Source organism: Dendrobates tinctorius, unplaced genomic scaffold, assembly GCF_039654945.1.
Source record: "Dendrobates tinctorius isolate UK_male_01 unplaced genomic scaffold, ASM3965494v1 ptg000017l, whole genome shotgun sequence".
In the NCBI taxonomy this organism is placed as follows: Eukaryota; Metazoa; Chordata; class Amphibia; order Anura; family Dendrobatidae; genus Dendrobates; species Dendrobates tinctorius.
This window is the reverse complement of record NW_027361685.1, coordinates 14,403,690-14,424,202: the sequence shown is the minus strand read 5'-3', so window position 1 is coordinate 14,424,202 and position 20,513 is coordinate 14,403,690. Positions and strand designations below refer to the sequence as shown.

The following is a 20,513-nucleotide window of genomic DNA, read 5'->3' as shown; positions in this document are numbered from 1 at the left end:
GTTATGGAGAGACACATTAATAAATCTCACTACAGACATTTCCAGAGTCCTCACCTCTCCAGTTCTGTCCATCTGTTCTTCCCATAGATAAGAATGATGTAATGTGACGTCATCAGAATCTCTCACCCCTCCAGTGAGACGGAAGAGGATCTCTAGGGTGAGGTGTAACATCCTCTCCGCCATCTTGTCTCTGTCCATATCCATCCTTGATGGGTAAATGAGGAAAATTCTCTTCTGTAGAAGATCTTCACTGAGAGGATCCGATATTGTAGAGACCTGAATGAGAAGATGAGCCGATGTAACATCATAAGAATCCTGTGTAATAATACAATTACTGGAGATAATAAGGGAAACATATGAGGAGATTTATTATCTTACAGGGTTTAGTTTTCTCCCCTGACATCTACTAATAAAACCTATATATTTAGGCCACAGACAACAAGCAGTTTCCTCCTCGGAGTCGGCAGCTGAACACGTTCCTCATAGACTCATCTTCCATAACGCTAATTCTCGTCTCATTACCGACACTGGAATCGGCATTAGCAATACTGCAGGAGATATTCATTACACGCGACATGAGAAATAACTCCTTCATGATGAGGACGACATCTTCATCTCCTACTGCGGCTCTAGAGACAGATTTGGCCAGAGTCGGTCACTGACTCCATCCCCACCGGCCGTCTATATGAAGGTTTCCCGTCTTCCCCGCACTGGAATCTTCTCTCACGTTAGATCTCAGCTCTGAGTCACACAGAGAAGTTTGAGACTTTTCTGGAAGAACAGGACAGGAGAGATCTGAGGCCGATGTCTCCATGTACAGGGTTCCCCTCGGGATAAGAGGCTTTTCTATCCCTTTCCCCCAATTAGAGGGGACACCTGTGGATATCGGGGTCTTTACCGGCTGCAGTCCTGGGGGGATTTACTCGGTAACGTGGACGTTGGACAAACGTCACCATCAATTCCCATCAGAGTGAAGGAACATCGCTCCTCTATTCAGCTCTATGGATCCAGGATGAAATCCACTGCGGCCCCTGCAAGAAAAGAGCGAAGTCTGGTGAGACCCCCGAGGCCGGAGATTTCTACAGCTGCTCTGTGCACACAGGACCTGTGATGAGGTCACAGGAGGGGAGGAGTCAGGGGTCACATGATCAGGGGCCTCAGTGTGTGCAGGACTCTGCTGTGCTGGTTGTCATGGTGCTGGATGAGGAGAAGTTTATGTGTGGGGTCAGGAGGGGTTTACAGGGTGGATGTAGCAGAACTGTGTGTGTACGAGGTGTACGGAGCGGAGCCGCGCGTGTACGAGGTGTACGGAGAGGAGCCGCGCGTGTACGAGGTGTACGGAGAGGAGCCGCGCGTGTACGAGGTGTACGGAGAGGAGCCGCGCGTCTACGAGGTGTACGGAGAGGAGCCGCGCGTGTACGAGGTGTATGGAGAGGAGCCGCGCGTGCACGAGGTGTACAGAGAGGAGCCGTGTGTGTACGAGGTGTACGTAGCGGAGCCGTGTGTGTACGAGGTGTACGGAGTGGAGCCGTGTGTGTACGAGGTGTATGGAGAGGAGCCGTGTGTACGAGGTGTACAGAGCGGAGCCGTGTGTGTACGATGTGTATGGAGCGGAGCCGTGTGTGTACGAGGTGTACGGAGCGGAGCCGTGTGTGTACGAGGTGTACGGAGAGGAGCCGTGTGTGTACGAGGTGTACGGAGCGGAGAAGTGTGTGTACGAGGTGTTAGGAGCGGAGCTGTGTGTACAAGGTGTTAGGAGCGGAGCTGTGTGTACGAGGTGTACGGAGCAGAGCCGTGTGTGTACGATGTGCACGGAGCGGAGCCCTGTGTGTACGAGGTGTACGGAGCGGAGCTGTGTGTGTGCGAGGTGAACGGAGCGGAGCTGTGTGTGTACGAGGTGTAAGGAGCGGACCCGTGTGTGTACGAGGTGTACGGAGCGGAGCCGTGTGTGTACGAGGTGTATGGAGAGGAGCCGTGTGTACGAGGTGTACAGAGCGGAGCCGTGTGTGTACGATGTGTACGGAGCGGAGCCGTGTGTGTACGAGGTGTACGGAGCGGAGCCGTGTGTGTAAGAGGTGTACGGAGAGGAGCCGTGTGTGTACGAGGTGTACGGAGAGGAGCCGTGTGTGTACGAGGTGTTAGGAGCGGAGCTGTGTGTACAAGGTGTTAGGAGCGGAGCTGTGTGTACGAGGTGTACGGAGCGGAGCCGTGTGTGTACGAGGTGTACGGAGCGGAGCTGTGTGTGTACGAGGTGTAAGGAGCGGACCCGTGTGTGTACGAGGTGTAAGGAGCGGACCCGTGTGTGTACGATGTGTACGGAGCGGAGCTGTGTGTGTACGAGGTGTACGGAGCGGAGCTGTGTGAGTACGAGGTGTAAGGAGCGGAGCCGTGTGTGTACGGAACGGAGCCCTGTGTGTACGAGGTGTACGGAGCGGAGCCGTGTGTGTACGAGGTGTACAGAGCGGAGAAGTGTGTGTACAAGGTGTACGGAGCGGAGCCCTGTGTGTACGAGGTGTACGGAGCGGAGAAGTGTGTGTACAAGGTGTACGGAGCGGAGCCCTGTGTGAACAAGGTGTACGGAGCGGAGCCCTGTGTGTACGAGGTGTACGGAGCGGAGCCGTGTGTACGAGGTGTACGGAGTGGAGCCGTGTGTGTATGAGGCGTACGGAGCGGAGCCACGTGTGTACGAGATGTACGGAGCAGAGCCGTGTGTGTACGGAGCGGAGCCCTGTGTGTACGAGGTGTACGGAGCGGAGCCGTGTATGTACGAGGTGTATGGAGCGGAGCCGTGTGTGTAATAGGTGTACGGAGCGGAGCTGTGTGTACGAGGTGTACGGAGGCGAGCCGTGTGTGTACTAGGTGTGCGGAACGGAGCCGTGTGTGTACGAGGTGTGCGGAGCGGAGCCACATGTGTACGAGGTGTACAGAGCAGAGCCGTGTGTACGAGGTGTACGGAGTGGAGCCGTGTGTGTATGAGGTGTACGAAGCTGAGCCGCGTGTGTACGAAGTGTACGGAGCAGAGCCGTGTGTGTACGGAGAGGAGCCCTGTGTGTACGAGGTGTACGGAGCGGAGCCGTGTATGTACGAGGTGTATGGAGCGGAGCCGTGTGTGTAATAGGTGTACGGAGCGGAGTCCTGTGTGTACGAGGTGTGCGGAGCGGAGCCACGTGTGTACGAGGTGTATGGAGCGGAGCAGTGTGTGTACGAGGTGTACGGAGCAGAGCCACGTGTGTACGAGGTGTACGGAGTGGAGCCGTGTGTGTACGAGGTTGCGGAGCAGAGCCATGTGTGTACGAGGTGTACGGAGCAAAGCCGCCTTTGTGCGGACCCTTCTGTGTACTTTGTATACCCCAGCTTCAGTCACAGACACCACTGCATAATCTGTATACACCCGTATACCCCCAGCTTCGGTCGCAGACCCCTGTGTACACTGTATACACCCGTATACCCCCAGCTTCAGTTGCAGACCTCTGTGTACACTGCATACACCCGTATTCCCCCAGCTTCAGTCGCAGACCCCTGTGTATACTGTATACACCCGTATACCCCCAGCTTCGGTCACAGAACCCGCATCTCTCACACTGTAGAACTGATGTCAGACACCAGGGGCGTATCCAGGGGGGGCAGCTGGGGCATTTGCCCAGAGTGCAGCCGACAGGAAGCACCATCGGGCTGCCTGATGCGGTGGTCCAAAGAGGAGACTCCCCGCTGGCAGCATTCTGCCGCCCCCACACTCAGATTCTCCAGTTCTCTGAGCTGGCTGTCAAACTTGCAGCTGGCGCAGAGAAAGTGCTGCACGTCTGTGTACTAGTACATACACTGTCTGACTCACTTGGAGAGGTGTAAGCGCCGCTACGCCGCCACTGCCAGCGGCGCCTCACCGCCGCCGGCACTTCCGCATGCACCAGCAGCATGATCAGGTCACATGATCACGCTGCTGACATCACATGCCAGCTCTACAGAGGCGAAGACTCGGGCAGTGAGGCAGCGTTGCGGTTGGTGCGGTAAGTGCTTCAGACGGGTAATGGAGCTGAAGACACCACCGACTGTGCAAGGGAAGATTGCGGGATGGCTGCAGAGTCCCATGGAATGGATAGGGAGGGAGCAGGGGGAGTAAATTTACTGAGGACAGTGTATGAGGACTCGGCGCAAGGCCAGGATGCAGACATATTCATGTGGTGTGGTGGAGAAAGATGAGGAACATATGGGAGGAGGAGAGGGAAACCTGAGGACATTATGGGGGTTAATGTGGGGTTGGGGGATTAATGAGGGGGGAAGGGGTTTAATGAGTGGGGGGTTAATTTGGGGAAGGGGGTTAATGAATTGGGATGGGAGGTAATGTGTGGGGGGTTAATGTGGGGATGGGGGTTAATGAGTGGGGATGGGGGTTAATGTGTGGGGGGGTTAATGTGTGGGGGGTTAATGAGTTGGAATGCGAGTTAATGTGTGGGGGGTTAATGAGTGGGGATCGGGGTTAATGTGTGGGGGGGGTTAATGAGTGGGGATGGGGGTTAATGTGTGGGGGGTTAATGAGTGGGGATGGTGGTTAATGTGTGGGGAGTTAATGAGTGGGGATGGGGGTTAATGTGTGGGGGTTAATGAGTGGGGATGGGGGTTAATGTGTGGGGGGTTAATGAGTGGGGATGGGGGTTAATGTGTGGGGGGTTAATGAGTGGGGATGGGGGTTAATGTGTGGGGGTTAATGAGTGGGGATGGGGTGAATGTGTGGGGGGTTAATGAGTGGGGATGGGGGTTAATGTGTGGGGGGATTTGGAGTGGGGGTACATAATGTGTTGGGGGATTTGGGAGTAGGGACGGGGGTTATTTAATGTGTGGGGGGATTTGGAGTGGGGATGGGGGGTTATTTAATGTGTGTGGGGATTTGGAGTGGGGATGGGGGGTTATTTAATGCGTGGGGGGATTTGGAGTGGGGATGGGAGGTTATTTAATGTGGGGGGGATTTCGAGTGGGGATGGGGGTTATTTAATGTGTGTGAGGGATTTGGAGTGGGGATGGGGCATTTAATGTGGGTGGGGGGATTTGGAGTCAGGATGGGGGGTACTTAATGTGTGTGGGGAATTGGGGATGGGGGATTTAATATGAGTGGGGAGATTTGAGGACACAAATGAAGAGTATGTATGAGGAAACAGTATGGGGGATGGGTGCAGACAGTATGGGGAGCAAACGGGTTAATGTATGTGGACACAGTATGGGGAGTGAGGGTGATGGGATGTGTGCAGACAGTATGGGGAGTCAGGGGTATGTGTGAGCAAACAGTATAGAGAGTGAGGGGGTAAATATATGAGGAGACAGTATTGTGAACAGAGGGATGATAGAGGAGACAGTATGAGGAGGGAGGGGAATAGTGTGAGGCGACAGTATATTGCAGATATTTGTATTTAGGAGCTTTATAATGACACTTCTATCTTTAAGGGCGTCATGTGGAGATTTGCTGCAGAAGACCGGAGAAGATGGAAGTCTGCAGAGATGAGATGTGGATGAGAAAACTCATCATGGGGTCTGGACAAGATGAAGAAAAGGAGAACGACTCCAGAGACGACATCATCTATAAGGTACCTGGAGGTAAATGTTATTTGTGATACTGACTTATTCTCATGTTTTTATTTGTTAGTAACATTAAAGGGGTTCTCCAGGTTTGTGCTGAGTCTGCAGACATTCTATGTGACTGCAGACGTCTGAATTCTCACAGTGCTCACTGCACGCTGTCAGGATTCTCTCGTGCCGGTAATTTACATACATGCGGTCACATGCTGACGAGACATGTGTGGCCTCACTCAATGAAAATGAACAGAGCGGGGCAGGGCACGTCTAGTAGGAATGTGGCCAGAAGTATATAAATCACATACTTGTGCTGACATGACTGTACATCGGCAAGTGAGAATCCTAAATGTGTGCAGTGCATTCGTTGTGAGAATTCAGAAGCTGCAATGTCAGGATTCAGCTCTGCAGGTTCCAGTGTCATCACACGGACACGTCACTCATATGTGACTCTCATAGTTATGGTCCTGTGACAACGAGCTTCTCTTCCTGCTTCTCTCAGATTCTCACTGAACATTGAGGGCATTAGGGAGAGCAGCTCGTGGGTACATGGCTAAGTGTGCAAGTCGCATGTGTGTGTGTGGGGGGGGCGAACCAAATTCTTGCGCCGGGTGCCAGAAAGCCTAGATACGCCTCTGTCGGACACACACGGTAAAACTGCGGTCGTCGGTCTCTCATCTCTCGCACTTATACTAATATTGCTGTAAAAGAGAAATAGCGCAATAGTGCATTATCCGGAGTGCAGATAACAATCGCAAGTAATACACTCGCCAAATGGAGATTTGTAACCGGCAATGGAGGATTCGCTGCTGCAGAACCACAGATCCACGAGGGACCAACATAGAAGATTCAGGACAGGAAAAATGTGGTCAGTCAATCCGCGCTGTGAAACACGAAAAACTCAGATTATTAATACAGTGGACTTTATTCTACGCGTTTCAGAGTCTCACAGAACTCATTCCTCAGTGATTCACAGCGTGGATTGACTGACCACATTTCTCCTATCCTGCACTTATACTGATAACATAAGATGGAGTCAGATGAACCCTCCTACAAAACGTGAGAACAAAGTCATTACTACAGGACTGTGTGAGAAAGGGATTTATTCTACAGGAAACGCTGGGGCCACAAATGAGAGAATCCGGGCCCCGTGGCTGGATACTCCGGGCCCCCAGCGTGTTAGAACCAGACGGGGTCTTTGTCCCTGGAGCTTCTCTACTCGGGATAATGAGACTCTGATCTTGGTCATCCGTATGGATAATGGAAATGGAATTATAAAGCTTCTCATAGACTTTCCATGTTACACACGGACGGCACATGTACAACACACGGACGGCACATGTACAGCACACGGACGGCACATGTACAGCACACGGACGGCACATGTACAGCACACGGACGGCACATGTACAGCACACGGACGGCACATGTACAGCACACGGACGGCACATGTACAGCACACGGACGGCACATGTACAGCACACGGACGGCACATCTGCAGCACACGGACGGCACATCTGCAGCACACGGACGGCACATCTGCAGCACACGGACGGCACATCTGCAGCACACGGACGGCACATCTGCAGCACACGGACGGCACATCTGCAGCACACGGACGGCACATGTACAGCACACGGACTGCACATGTACAGCACACGGACGGCACATATACAGCACACGGACGGCACATGTACAGCACACGGACGGCACATTTACAGCACACGGACGGCACATTTACAGCACACGGACGGCACATTTACAGCACACGGACGGCACATGTACAGCACACGGACTGCACATATACAGCACACGGACGGCACATGTACAGCACACGGACAGCTCATGTACGGCACACAGATGGCACAGGTACAGCACAGGTACAGCACACAGACGGCACATGTACAGCACACGGACGGCACATGGACAGCACATGGATGGCACATGTACAGCACATGGACGGCACATGTACAACACGCGGACAGCACATGTACAGCACATGGACGGCACATGTACAACACGCGGACAGCACATATACAGCACTTGGACGGCACATGTACAACACGCGGACAGCACATGTACAGCACACAGACGGCACTTGTATGGCAGACAGATGGCACAAGGACAGCACATGTACAATACACGGACAGCACATCTACAGCACACGGACAGCACATGTACAGCACACGGACTGCACATGTACAGCACACGGACGGCATGTTTATACGGACCCATAGACTTGTCTTGGTCCTTTGTCATCTGTGATGCTGGGAAAACACGGACATGAGAGCAGCACCGTAGGTCAAATAGGGGACACGTGGCATCTGTGAAAAACATGACAGGTCGTGTGAAGGGGCCGTACAGTCACATAATAGAAAACATTAGCAGAATTGCCGTCTTTTTCTACATCCTACCTCACAAACAGCAGAATAAAAAGAGATTAAAGTCCTATATGTCCCCCAAACTACTCTGCTAAATCCCCTCTGGCTCCGTGGCCGATGGTTCGGGGGCCCTGATGGTTTTTATTCATTTTGCAGCTATAATATAAGGTGAAGCCACAAGACCCCTGCAGCCCAGTGCTAAGACTGACGGAGAACCCCAAAGCCACAAGACCACTGCAGCCCAGTGCTAAAACTGACAGAGATCCCCGGTGCCACAAGACCACTGCAGCCCAGTGCTGAGACTTATGAAGATCCCTGGTGCCACAAGACCCCTGCAGCCCAGTGCTAAGACTGATGGAGACCCCCGGAGCCACAAGACCACTGCAGCCCAGTGCTAAGACTGACGGAGACCCCTGCAGCCACAAGACCCCTGCAGCCCAGTGCTAAGACTGACGGAGACCCCCAAAGCCACAAGACCCCAGCAGCCTAGTGCTAAAACTGACAGAGATCCCCGGTGCCACAAGACCCCTGCAGCCTAGTGCTGAGACTGGCAGAGACCCCCGGAGCCACAAGACCCCTGCAGCCTAGTGCTGAGACTAGCAGAGACCCCTGGAGCCACAAGACCACTGCAGCCCAGTGCTGAGACTGACGGAGATCCCCGGTGCCACAAGACCACTGCAGCCCAGTGCTGAGACTAGCAGAGACCCCTGGAGCCACAAGACCACTGCAGCCCAGTGCTGAGACTGACAGAGATCCCCGGTGCCACAAGACCCCTGCAGCCTAGTGCTGAGACTAGCAGAGACCCCTGGAGCCACAAGACCACTGCAGCCCAGTGCTGAGACTGACGGAGATCCCCGGTGCCACAAGACCACTGCAGCCCAGTGCTAAGACTGACAGAGACCCCTGGAGCCACAAGACCCCTGCAGCCCAGTGCTGAGACTGGCAGAGACCCCTCGAGCATCGGTGCTGGAGCCACGGGGAATTTATCAGTTCATGCTAATTATTTTTACATTCTCAGAAATCCCCTGTAGTGTCTGTTCACACCCACCATTGTTGCTGTGGATTTATTTACAGTGTTGGCAGGAAATATTCTGAAAGACAACAGCAACAGATTTATAAAAAAAAGTGTCTTCTGGCTGATGTCCGTGTCTGCCAGGTGTCCATGTCTGCCTGGTGACCGTGTGTGGCCGGTGTCCATGTCTGGCTGCTGTCCCTGTCTGTCTGCTGTCTGTGCCTGGCCAGTGTCTGTGTCTGGCCGGTGTCCATGTCTGGCCGGTGTCCGTGTCTGGCCGGTGTCCGTGTCTGGCTGCTGTCCGTGTCTGCCTGGTGTCCGTGTCTGGCCGGCGTCTGTGTCTGACCGGTGTCCTTGTCTGCCCGGTGTCCATGTCTGCTTGGTGTCCGTGTCTGGCCTGTGTCCATGCCTGGCTGGTGTCCATGTCTGGCCGGTGTCCATGTCTGCCTGGTGACCGTGTGTGGCCGGTGTCCGTGTCTGGCTGCTGTCCCTGTCTGTCTGCTGTCTGTGCCTGGCCAGTGTCTGTGTCTGGCCGGTGTCTGTGTCTGGCCGGTGTCTGTGTCTGGCTGGTGTCCTTGTCTGCCCGGTGTCCTTGTCTGCCCGGTGTCCATGTCTGCTTGGTGTCCTTGTCTGCCCAGTGTCCATGCCTGGTTGGTGTCCGTGTCTGGCCGGTGTCCGTGTCTGGCCGGTGTCCGTGTCTGGCCGGTGTCCGTGTCTGGCTGCTGCACCTGTCTGGCCAGTGTCCATGTCTGTCTGCTGTCTGTGCTTGGCCGGTGTCTGTGTCTGTTCGGTGTCCGTGTCTGGCTGCTGTCCGTGTCTGGCCGGAATCCGTGTCTGCCCGGCGTCCGTGTCTGCCCGGCGTCCGTGTCTGCCCGGCGTCCGTGTCTGCCCGGCGTCCGTGTCTGGCTGCTGCACTGGGACAGTGTGAATAGTATAGTAGACAGCACTATTCCACACAATAGGATATTAAGCCCTGTTCACACTGCGCTTCTGCAGTGCGTCCGGGGGCTCTGCCTGAATCCCCCTAAAATAGGAATCACATAAATCCCCGTTGGGGCCACAGACGGCACTGACACCAGCAGAGGTCAGAGGAATTTGTTTTTTTTCTGAAATTGACTGATTTATTCCCTTAGGCCGGTGCACACGATCAGGAATTGGCAGCGCTTTGTACGCAGCACATGTCCGCTGCCGGCTACTGAACGCAGGTGACTCCACATGTGATCACTGAACCGTACGGATTCACTGCATACAATACATTGTAGGGTGAGATTTATCGCGTCTCCGCAAATAAACAGACATGTTGTGATCTGGAAAGACGTGCCCCATGTCCGTCTCTAAAGATAGGGAATGTAGATTGTGAGCCTCATTGGGGACAATGCCACTAATGTCTGTAAAGTGCTGTGGAATTAATAGCGCTATATAAATGAGTAAATATAAATATATAAACTGCGGGGGTTCTGTCCTTTCACAAAATGTCGGCAGAGCCCCAGCAGCACCGTACACCCACAGCGGCGCGCCACACATTCAAATGACCCCTCATCCCAGCCTGCGGCCGGCAGCAATGCTCCCCTCTTGGCTCCTCCAGCAGTGTCCCTGGGTGTTATAATAATTGTAATAAAGTTCTTTTTTTTATGTGCATGTATATATATATATATATATATATATATAATTTGCCTATTGCAGGAGCCTCTGCGGTTTCCAAACACTTTGCTAATGTGCATAAAGGAGATTTAAAAAGCTTTTCCTTTAGGGGAATAGAGGTGGTTACAAAACCACGTAGGTGTGGTGAGTATAAAAGTAAAATCCTCTCTAGAGAAAGTAGGTGGATCTTTTTATTAGAGACTAGAGTTCCTGATGGATTGAACAGTAGAATGGATCTCATTACACAATATTAAGTAAGAAAATAAGAGTAGAATTTTTTTTTTTTTTTTTTTTTTTTTATAGAGTGCATATATTAGTTTTCAAAAGATTATATCTCTATCTTATACCTACTCCAATATATTATTCCTTTTGAGAGTTATATTTGTGATTGTCTCTGATATTTAGATTGCGCCTACTACTTGATGTATTTTTTCATATATGTTTATAAAATAATTTTTTTTTTTTTTTTGTGGCAGTTATTCCACATCACTGTTGATTTATTACCAAATGTTTATATCATTGGTCTATGTATAAAACATGTTCAATATATGTATTTTTCTAGCAATATTTTTGAACTGAGTTTCAACCATCTACTCAGGTGTTTTTAATTGGTTTGTTTCACTGCTTTTAATTAAGGGTCATTTGAATATGTTCCACAAAGGAGGATATATTGTCAGTGTTGGAGCTCAGTTCAAATAGGACCGTGAAGAAGGCACATAGTGCTGAAACATGTAGTCCCTTGCTGGAATGTTACCAATTGTTTGGAGTTCCTCATATATTTTTTACATGAATTAATGGATAAATAAAGAAAAAGATTTTATAATTCTGGTGAACTTTCATCTTTTTGCTGGATCCCAATTCTCTTATATTTATATATATACATACACTCACTGGCCACTTTATTAGGTACACCTGTCCAACTGTGTGTTAAGACTTAATTTCTAATCAGCCAATCACATGGCGGCAACTCAGTGCATTTAGGCATGTAGACATGGTCAAGACAATCTCCTGCAGTTCAAACCGAGCATCAGTATGGGGAAGAAAGGTGATTTGAGTGCCTTTGAACGTGGCAAGATTGTTGGTGCCAGAAGGGCTGGTCTGAGTATTTCAGAAACTGCTGATCTACTGGGATTTTCACGCACAACCATCTCTAGGGTTTACAGAGAATGGTCCGAAAAAGAAAAAAAATCCAGTGAGCGGCAGTTCTGTGGCCGGAAATGCCTTGTTGATGCCAGAGGTCAGAGGAGAATGGGCAGACTGGTTCGAGCTGATAGAAAGGCAACAGTGACTCAAATTGCCACCCGTTACAACCAAGGTAGGCAGAAGAGCATCTCTGAACGCACAGTGCGTCGAACTTTGAGGCAGATGGGCTACAGCAGCAGAAGACCACACCGGGTACCACTCCTCTCAGCTAAGAACAGGAAACTGAGGCTACAATTTGCACAAGCTCATCGAAATTGGACAGTAGAAGATTGGAAAAACGTTGCCTGGTCTGATGAGTCTCGATTTCTGCTGCGACATTCGGATGGTAGGGTCAGAATTTGGCGTAAACAACATGAAAGCATGGATCCATCCTGCCTTGTATCAACGGTTCAGGCTGGTGGTGGTGGTGTCATGGTGTGGGGAATTTTTTCTTGGCACTCTTTGGGCCCCTTGGTACCAATTGAGCATCGTTGCAACGCCACAGCCTACCTGAGTATTGTTGCTGACCATGTCCATCCCTTTATGACCACAATGTACCCAACATCTGATGGCTACTTTCAGCAGGATAATGCGCCATGTCATAAAGCTCGAATCATCTCAGATTGGTTTCTTGAACATGACAATGAGTTCACTGTACTCAAATGGCCTCCTCAGTCACCAGATCTCAATCCAATAGAGCATCTTTGGGATGTGGTGGAACGGGAGATTCGCATCAGGGATGTGCAGCCGACAAATCTGCGCCAACTGTGTGATGCCATCATGTCAATATGGTCCAAAATCTCTGAGGAATGCTTCCAGCACCTTGTTGAATCTCTGCCATGAAGAATTGAGGCAGTTCTGAAGGCAAAAGGGGGTCCAACCCGTTACTAGCATGGTGTACCTAATAAAGTGGCCAGTGAGTGTATATATATATATATATGTATGTGCGTATGAGTATGTGTATATATATATATAATATACACATGATGATTGCATTCTTATGCTTCGACTGAAACTCTTTTCAGCTGGTGTAATGAGAAGACATGGGTGTAATGCTTAGTTTGCTATCCTTGTCTTGCATGCAAATAAAATGTCATACTTCTCTGGTAACATAGATAAGGATTGCTAACAGCTAAGCATATTTCAATGTATGTACTATTTTGCAAACGTAGTATTTTGAACGCCCTCCTCTTTTCTTATTTAAACTCTTTGAATTTGTATAGAGTCAGACAGATGACTGCTCACATATGGTGTGGCTGTCATTCTGCCTCCATGCCGGCATGATCAATAAAGAAACATCTTACTTATTCAGGTCTGGAAGATTTCTAATTGGAAGACTAAAACTCCACTGACATTACTGAGATCTCACTGTAAAGACCTTATTTTGCGGCCTCCAGTCATTCAGCAGAGTATGGGGGTCCGGCACTGTGGGGGCTCTTGTTATCACCGCCTCGCTTACAGATGGGGGCGCCCTCCCTACTGGCTGTGTTACAAGGTGAGCTGGACAGGATATAATCAGCCCTTTTATCAATCCCACATCTGCAGGTCATGTGGACCACAACGATTCTGGGTATGTGATCAATTCTTCCTCTAATTCTAGGAAAGGATCAGCATTTCTCACTCGTTCCCCTGCCTCGCTGCAGGTGGACACTGGGTTTAGAAATGGTGTTCCACTTTAGAACTTGTGAACATGCCTGCAGTCTGGTATTGTAAAATAAGCCATCACCCAAATCCTCCCATTGTTACTTTCCTTACACTCTTTAACAAAATCACAAAGGAATTTCCATGATCTACTTTACATCTGGAGAGGGAAACATGTGGCACAGAACCTCTAAAAAGCAAAAAACAACAATTTAATTAGTTCTGCCAGTTTAAAACTGATGACACATTTCCCTTCATGATCCCAGTATAGAGTGTCCAAGAACAATCTAGAGCATGGAAATTCTCATATTTTACATCAGGACCCCTAAATACCTGTAGTACATGGTGCAGTGTAGTTCTTCAGGTGTGTGAAAATCTACATTTGTATACCTTTATCTATTGCTTCCTTGATAAAGGATGGTCCTGCAGTTACTAGATCTAGACTGTAAAAGTATCTAGATTCCCCATACCCCTGGATCACCATTGTCTCAGCCATGGATTTCACCTATAGTCCGGCAGCAGTAGGAATTATTCCCAGGCTCAGGGCTTGCATCATATCCCTCCCACACAGTTGATATTATAATTTGTATAATTGCACTTTTACCTGTGCCGAGGGCCCGGTGTCTCCACAGGCGTAGACAATGGTTCTCTGTGGCCCTTACCACTTGCTCCTTTTACCACTATGCAGGCAGCAGACAGTCCAATAGTCGGTATCTCTTCTGGATGTACTAAGGTTCTAGTGCTGCTGCTGAATCAACAAGAAAAGTGACCTCATGGCTTACCACAAGGACGGTTACTTCTGGAAATACAGTGTTTTATAAATGTATTTCTACTTTAGCCAAATTAAATTTTTCCTCTCATTACCCCTTTCTTGTACCAAATTTTCACATTTTATCAAAGTAAGTTTTATCATCAAATACAACCCATCTGGTCAGGGGACACCCTCAGCTCTTCTAGTGGTCCCTTCTTATCTTAAAACCACAAACAACCACATTCCAAAACATTTCTCATGCTCACAGCTTATCTCCCCACCTCAGGACTGTGTGCTCTGGGTGGTGCCTTCTCCTAGTTTTTCAAGATTAAAAAGACAATGTCAGGGATCTACAATGTTTACTCTCTATTTGTTATAATATATAAGAGTTAGGCCTATAAGTTACCAATAAGGACACATTGCACATCTGATCTGAAGACTGTTCTCTCTGGGTACCCGATGAGAAAGGACCATATCCAGTTTCATTCCATGGATACCCTCTTGGTACAATCTTAATAACTTTCCAGCCATCACATGAAATGGTCAATAACATTACTGCCTTACAATGAGGACAAGACCTTAAAATATATATATCTGTATCTATGGGATAAAGTCCCATAATGATGTTACATAAAATTCTTAAACACAAAAAGACAAACAAGATGAGGACTATACACAATATAAACCCTGGAGCACAATGGATTTCTACCCACTTATAAGAAGTCTGACAAATATCAGTGAAATTCATATGTCAACAAGAAGATAATAAACCAATAGCAACAATTCAATTACTGCTACTAATATCCAGGATCTAAATAATCCTCACTGATTACACCATGTCCTAGATATTTACCAGCTTGTATCGCTATATCCTGCCACCTCCACCCAATGAAGGCCTGTAAGGGGCGAGTGTCACAACACAGTGTAATAATAACAAAGTTCCCCAAAGACTATGGTCACTGATATCACAAAGATACATATACTCACAAGGACTTCTGACTAGTGTAACAGTACAAACACACAACGATCTTCACAGTTAGGGACTGGACATACACACATACGCAGAGACATATAAGACAAGAGAGTAAAGTTCCCTCGTACTCCTACACCTGAAGTGCTGAGATAAAGTCCAATGACACCGCCTCTTTATAAACAGAGACGTTCCTGTTCTTAATATCAGGTATTCAGAGCACCACCGGCGCGGACTCTCCTCAGTGAAACGAGGAGGTTCAGTCACTCTGTGCTATTAAAAGAAAAACATATAACAAAACTACATAGAATATTCTCTATGGGAATCAGGTGGCGTGTATCTAGGTGATTTATACCACTATAATAAACTATGATTTGTCTCCAGTCCACAGGTGAATGTCAACCACGCCTACTGGACTCCCTTATACACCCAGGATTTTATATTCCAATCCTTATACATTCACTCAAGAGATCACTCAAGGAGTCTCATGTGTAACATAAAACATATAGTTATGGCGTTTTCGTTCTATGTAGTTTTAAAAGACAGACAAAACAGCACACTTACCAGAAAACAACATTCAAACAATACCGGCAAAATTTTATACTGGGTTCTATTTTAATGAAACATACTGATCATTGTAGACAATACGCTACTTCCTGATCAAAAAAGTGTGATAGAAATACTCATTAAAAATTCCAATCTTTATTCCAACATATACATATAAAATAAAGTGCCTCATACCATAGAAAGATCAAAATTTAGCGTATACACAAGTTTCAGGGACATAAAAGGAGTCATATATACCCAAATGCATATAATAGTGCAAAAAATATTTACTATAATATCTACAAACATATAAGACCAAAATGTCTCTAAGATCTCACATTATTAAAAGTATATTATTTAATTTGTTATACAAAGTTAAATTGCCTCTTACAGCTTATTTCTCCATAGCAAATATTTATTTTATCTTTGTAATAACCACATGGCTTAATAAATTACAATTCACATAATATTTTAGATTAGCACTGTAGTAGTCACATATAACATAATGAGAACCGTATCCACTAAATATTTTGCACATCAAAGGCGTATAGTAAATGCTCCTATTAATAACAAAATTCTTTATGACGTGCTTCTTCCTATTATGTATATTTAGCCATATGGTCTACTTTAAAGTTACCAGCTCAATCTTTTCATGGCCAAGCTTGAAAGCGACTTTCTGTCCTCATGCCCCATCAGGCCCCTGGCCTACTACCGCTTCATTGATGATATTTTAATCATCTGGACGGAGTCTGAGCAACAGCTAAAGACGTTCCACGAACAGTTTAATCAATTTCATCCCACCATCAATTTAACATTCAACTACTCCAGCACTGAGATTAACTTTTTGGACACCATCATTAAGCTAAAAAACAATGAAATAGAGACATCCCTGTATCAGAAGCCAATCGACCGTCCAACATACCTGAAATGGGACAGTTTCCATCCAAAACACATAAAGAACTCTATTATCTATAGCCAAGCCATCAGATACAATCGTATATGTTCCAACCCCATGGATAGAGACAAACACCTTGGTCGCCTCAAAAAGTCCTTTTTGAGTCAGGGCTACCATCCAAGAACAATTCAAAACCAGATTACAAGAGCCACCAGATTATCAAGGAATCACCTGCTACATTACAAAGCTGAAGAAGAGAATAACCGGGAGCCTCTAGTGGTCACCTACAACCCAAATCTGGAAGTGCTAAGGGGAGCGGCACGGAAATTACAGCCTTTACTGCAAAAAGATGCCCGATTACAATCCATGTTTCCAGACCCCCCACTGCTGTGTTTTAGGCAGCCCCCAAATGTAAGAAGCATCATTGTCAGAAGCTCCCTGTCCTCTCCAACAGCTGCAGGAACCTTTCCTTGAAACCAGAAAAAAATGTAAAACCTGTCCATTTATAATGACCACGGACAAGATAAAGATCCCCAACTCACATCAGGACTACAAGATCCCAGGTACTCTCAGCTGCATCACATCTAATGGGGTGTACTTAATTATCTGTACTAAATGTCCAACTGGGAGTCTGTATGTGGGGGAGAACGGGCAAAAGCTTAGAACAAGGATGAATGCTCATCATCACACAATAAGAGAAAAAAGAAGGGATCTACCTGTGGCAAAACATTTTTGTATGATGGACCACAACACCACGGATATGAAATTACTGGTATTGAAAGGTAACTTCACATCTCAGAGAGAGAGAAGAGTCTGTGAGTATAAATTTATGACGACCTTTGACACTCTCAGTGCTGGAATGAAAGTGTCGCATGGATTTATGTCTTTTTACATCAATTAAGGAATTTGCTTCCAAGACCTTGTAGGGGCATCACAACACATTAGGAGACCCCAATCAGAGGACTGTAAAACTCCTTATCTATGTACTGGTCCAATATTTATGTTTCTCCCTCTCCCATATTGATAGTTCTGCTTCACGTCACTTGTCTCATCTATTGCATTTTTTCTGTGTTGTATTGTGCATAAATATGTGACTCTTCAGATTTTGTATTAGTCTAGCCTGATAAAGAGACCTGAGTAGTCTAGGAAGCTTGCAATGTGTTACCATCTTTTCAGTTAGCCATTAAAAGGTATCAACCACTGAGGACTCTCAATTCTGAATATTTTTCAGCTCAATATAGACATAGTATAGCACACTCAAAGCCGCACTATTAAATGAGTGTGTATCCTGCATTGAAGACACAGGAATCTCATTAAGGCAGTTCCCAATGCTGCCATGTGCCTTGCATAGTGCAAAGTCTCATTATAGACCTAAGCATATAAGGCGGCTGCAAGTGCTGCCATTGTATTACACAGAAAGCTATACTTATGAAGGCTAACAATCAGATATGCGAATAACGCTATAGATGTCTCATAAATACATATTACCTGTTCCCAGCTCTTGTTACATAAATGCCAAGTGGCCCGCTAAAAGATCCTAAACCCCGACGCGCGTTTCGCTGTCAATGCTTCCTCAAGACGGAGGACTTACTTAAGGAGTTCCAGACTCCCCCGTGCATGGGTTACAGTACTCACCGGTGAGGGAAAGGTGTTGGATTTCCTGGCCAACACACCAAATGTCAGTGGAGTTTCAGTCTTCCAATTAGAAATCGTCCAGACCTGAATAAGTAAGATCCTTTATTTGGTCATGCTAGCATGGAGAGAGAATGACAGCCACACCAGATGTGAGCAGTCCTTTGTCTGCCTCAATACATATTCTTAGAGTTTAAATAATAAAAGAGGAGGGCGTTGAAACATACTTCGTTTGCAAAAATAGTACATACAATATACTTAGCTGTTAGCAATCCTTAATAATAATAATACATTTTATTTCTATAGCGCCGACATATTCCGCAGCACATTACATTTCAGAGGGGATTTGTACAGCCAATAGACATTACAGCATAACAATAATCACATACAGTAGATTATAACAAATACCAAGAGGAATGAGGGCCCTGCTCGCAAGCTTACAGTCTATGAGGAAAGAGGGAGACACGAAAGGTGGGTGGTAACAGTTGCCCTGATTGTATGGACCAGCCATAATGTTAAGTGTGTAACAGTACAGACACAGAGGGCTAATGGATGCATAAAGCATGTGGGAACACGATGCGAGGAACCTGGTTATGGCAAAACTTTTGGCTGTGCCACCCAGGGATAGATTAGGTTAATGTGTTGAGGCGATAAGTCAGTCTGAATAAATGCGTTTTCAGGGCACGCTTAAAATTGTGGAGATAAGATATCCTTATCTACGTTACCAGAGAAGTAAAGGTATGACTTTTTATTTTTGTACGTTAGATAAGGATAGCAAACTAAGCATTACACCCATGTATTACATCAGCAGAAAAGAGTTTCAGTCTAAGCATAATAATGGCATATATGCAATCATGTGTATATATATATATATACTCACACACATACACGTATGGATATATATGTCTATATACACGCACATAAAAGAAAGAACTTTATTACAATTATTATAACAATCACACACCCCCTGCACCCTCTTGCTCCCCTCTATCACACACCCCTGCACCCTCTCGCTCCCCTCTATCACACACACACCCTGCACCCTCCTGCTCCCCTCTATCACACACCCCCTGCACCCTCTTGCTCCCCTCTATCACACACCCCCTGCACCCTCTTGCTCTCCTCTATCATACACCCCCTGACCCTCTTGCTCCCCTCTATCACACACACTCTGCACCCTCTTGCTCCCCTCTATCACACACCCCCTGCACCCTCTTGCTCTCCTCTATCACACACCCCCTGCACCCTCTTGCTCCCCACTATCACACACCCCCTGCACCCTCTTGCTCCCCTCTATCACACACCCCGTGCACCCTCTTGCTCCCCTCTATCACACACCCCGTGCACCCTCTTGCTCCCCTCTATCACACACCCTGTGCACCCTCTTGCTCCCCTCTATCACACACCCCCTGCACCCTCTTGCTCCCCTCTATCACACACCCCGTGCACCCTCTTGCTCCCCTCTATCACACTCCCCCTGCACCCTCTTGCTCCCCTCTATCACACACCCTGCACCCTCTTGCTCCCCTCTATCACACACACCCTGCACCCTTTTGCTCCCCTCTATCACACACTCCCTGCACCCTCCTGCTCCCCTCTATCACACACCCCCTGCACCCTCTCGCTCCCCTCTATCACACACCCTCCTGCTCCCCTCTATCACACACCCCCTGCACCCTCTCGCTCCCCTCTATCACACCCCCTGCGCCCTCTCGCTCCCCTCTATCACACACCCCCTGCACCCTCTCGCTCCCCTCTATCACACACCCCCTGCACCCTCTTGCTCCCCTCTATCACACACCCCCTGCACCCTCTTGCTCCCCTCTATCACACACCCCCTGCACCCTCTCGCTCCCCTCTATCACACACCCCCTGCGCCCTCTCGCTCCCCTCTATCACACACACCCTGCACCCTCTCGCTCCCCTCTATCACACACCCCCTGCACCCTCTTGCTCCCCTCTATCACACACCCCCTGCTCCCTTCTATCACACACCCCCTGTCCTCCCCATGTTCCCTGTTCCCGCCATTACCTCTCACAAGTTTCCCATCTCCTTCAGCTTCCAGCCTGCAAATGCTGTGGCTCCTCCCCCTTGAGTCACATGATTGTGATGTCATTGCAGGTCCTGTACCATTCCTCCACTGTGGAGAGCGCGCAGCAGAGTAGCAGAGCAGTCAGCTCGGCACAACACACCAAGAAGCCCGGAGGAGGGAGCGGCCGACACCCCGCAGAGGACAGAAGGGAGACGGTGTGTGGAGGGGGGAGGAAGAGTGTGGGGGGAGCAGAGGCTGGGCATGGGGAGG

General features: G+C 48.2%; 1 long non-coding RNA gene across 1 annotated transcript; it reads right to left on the bottom strand.

Moving 5' to 3' along the window:
- Positions 1-685: 685 nt before the first annotated feature.
- On the bottom strand, positions 686-20,447 carry LOC141082299 (uncharacterized). The gene is made up of 4 exons (XR_012230493.1): positions 20,243-20,447; positions 18,214-18,297; positions 7,791-7,883; positions 686-1,031 (listed from the first exon to the last, which is right to left on the bottom strand). It is a non-coding gene; the product is annotated as an uncharacterized lncRNA (long non-coding RNA).
- Between the last annotated feature and the right edge of the window lie 66 nt (positions 20,448-20,513).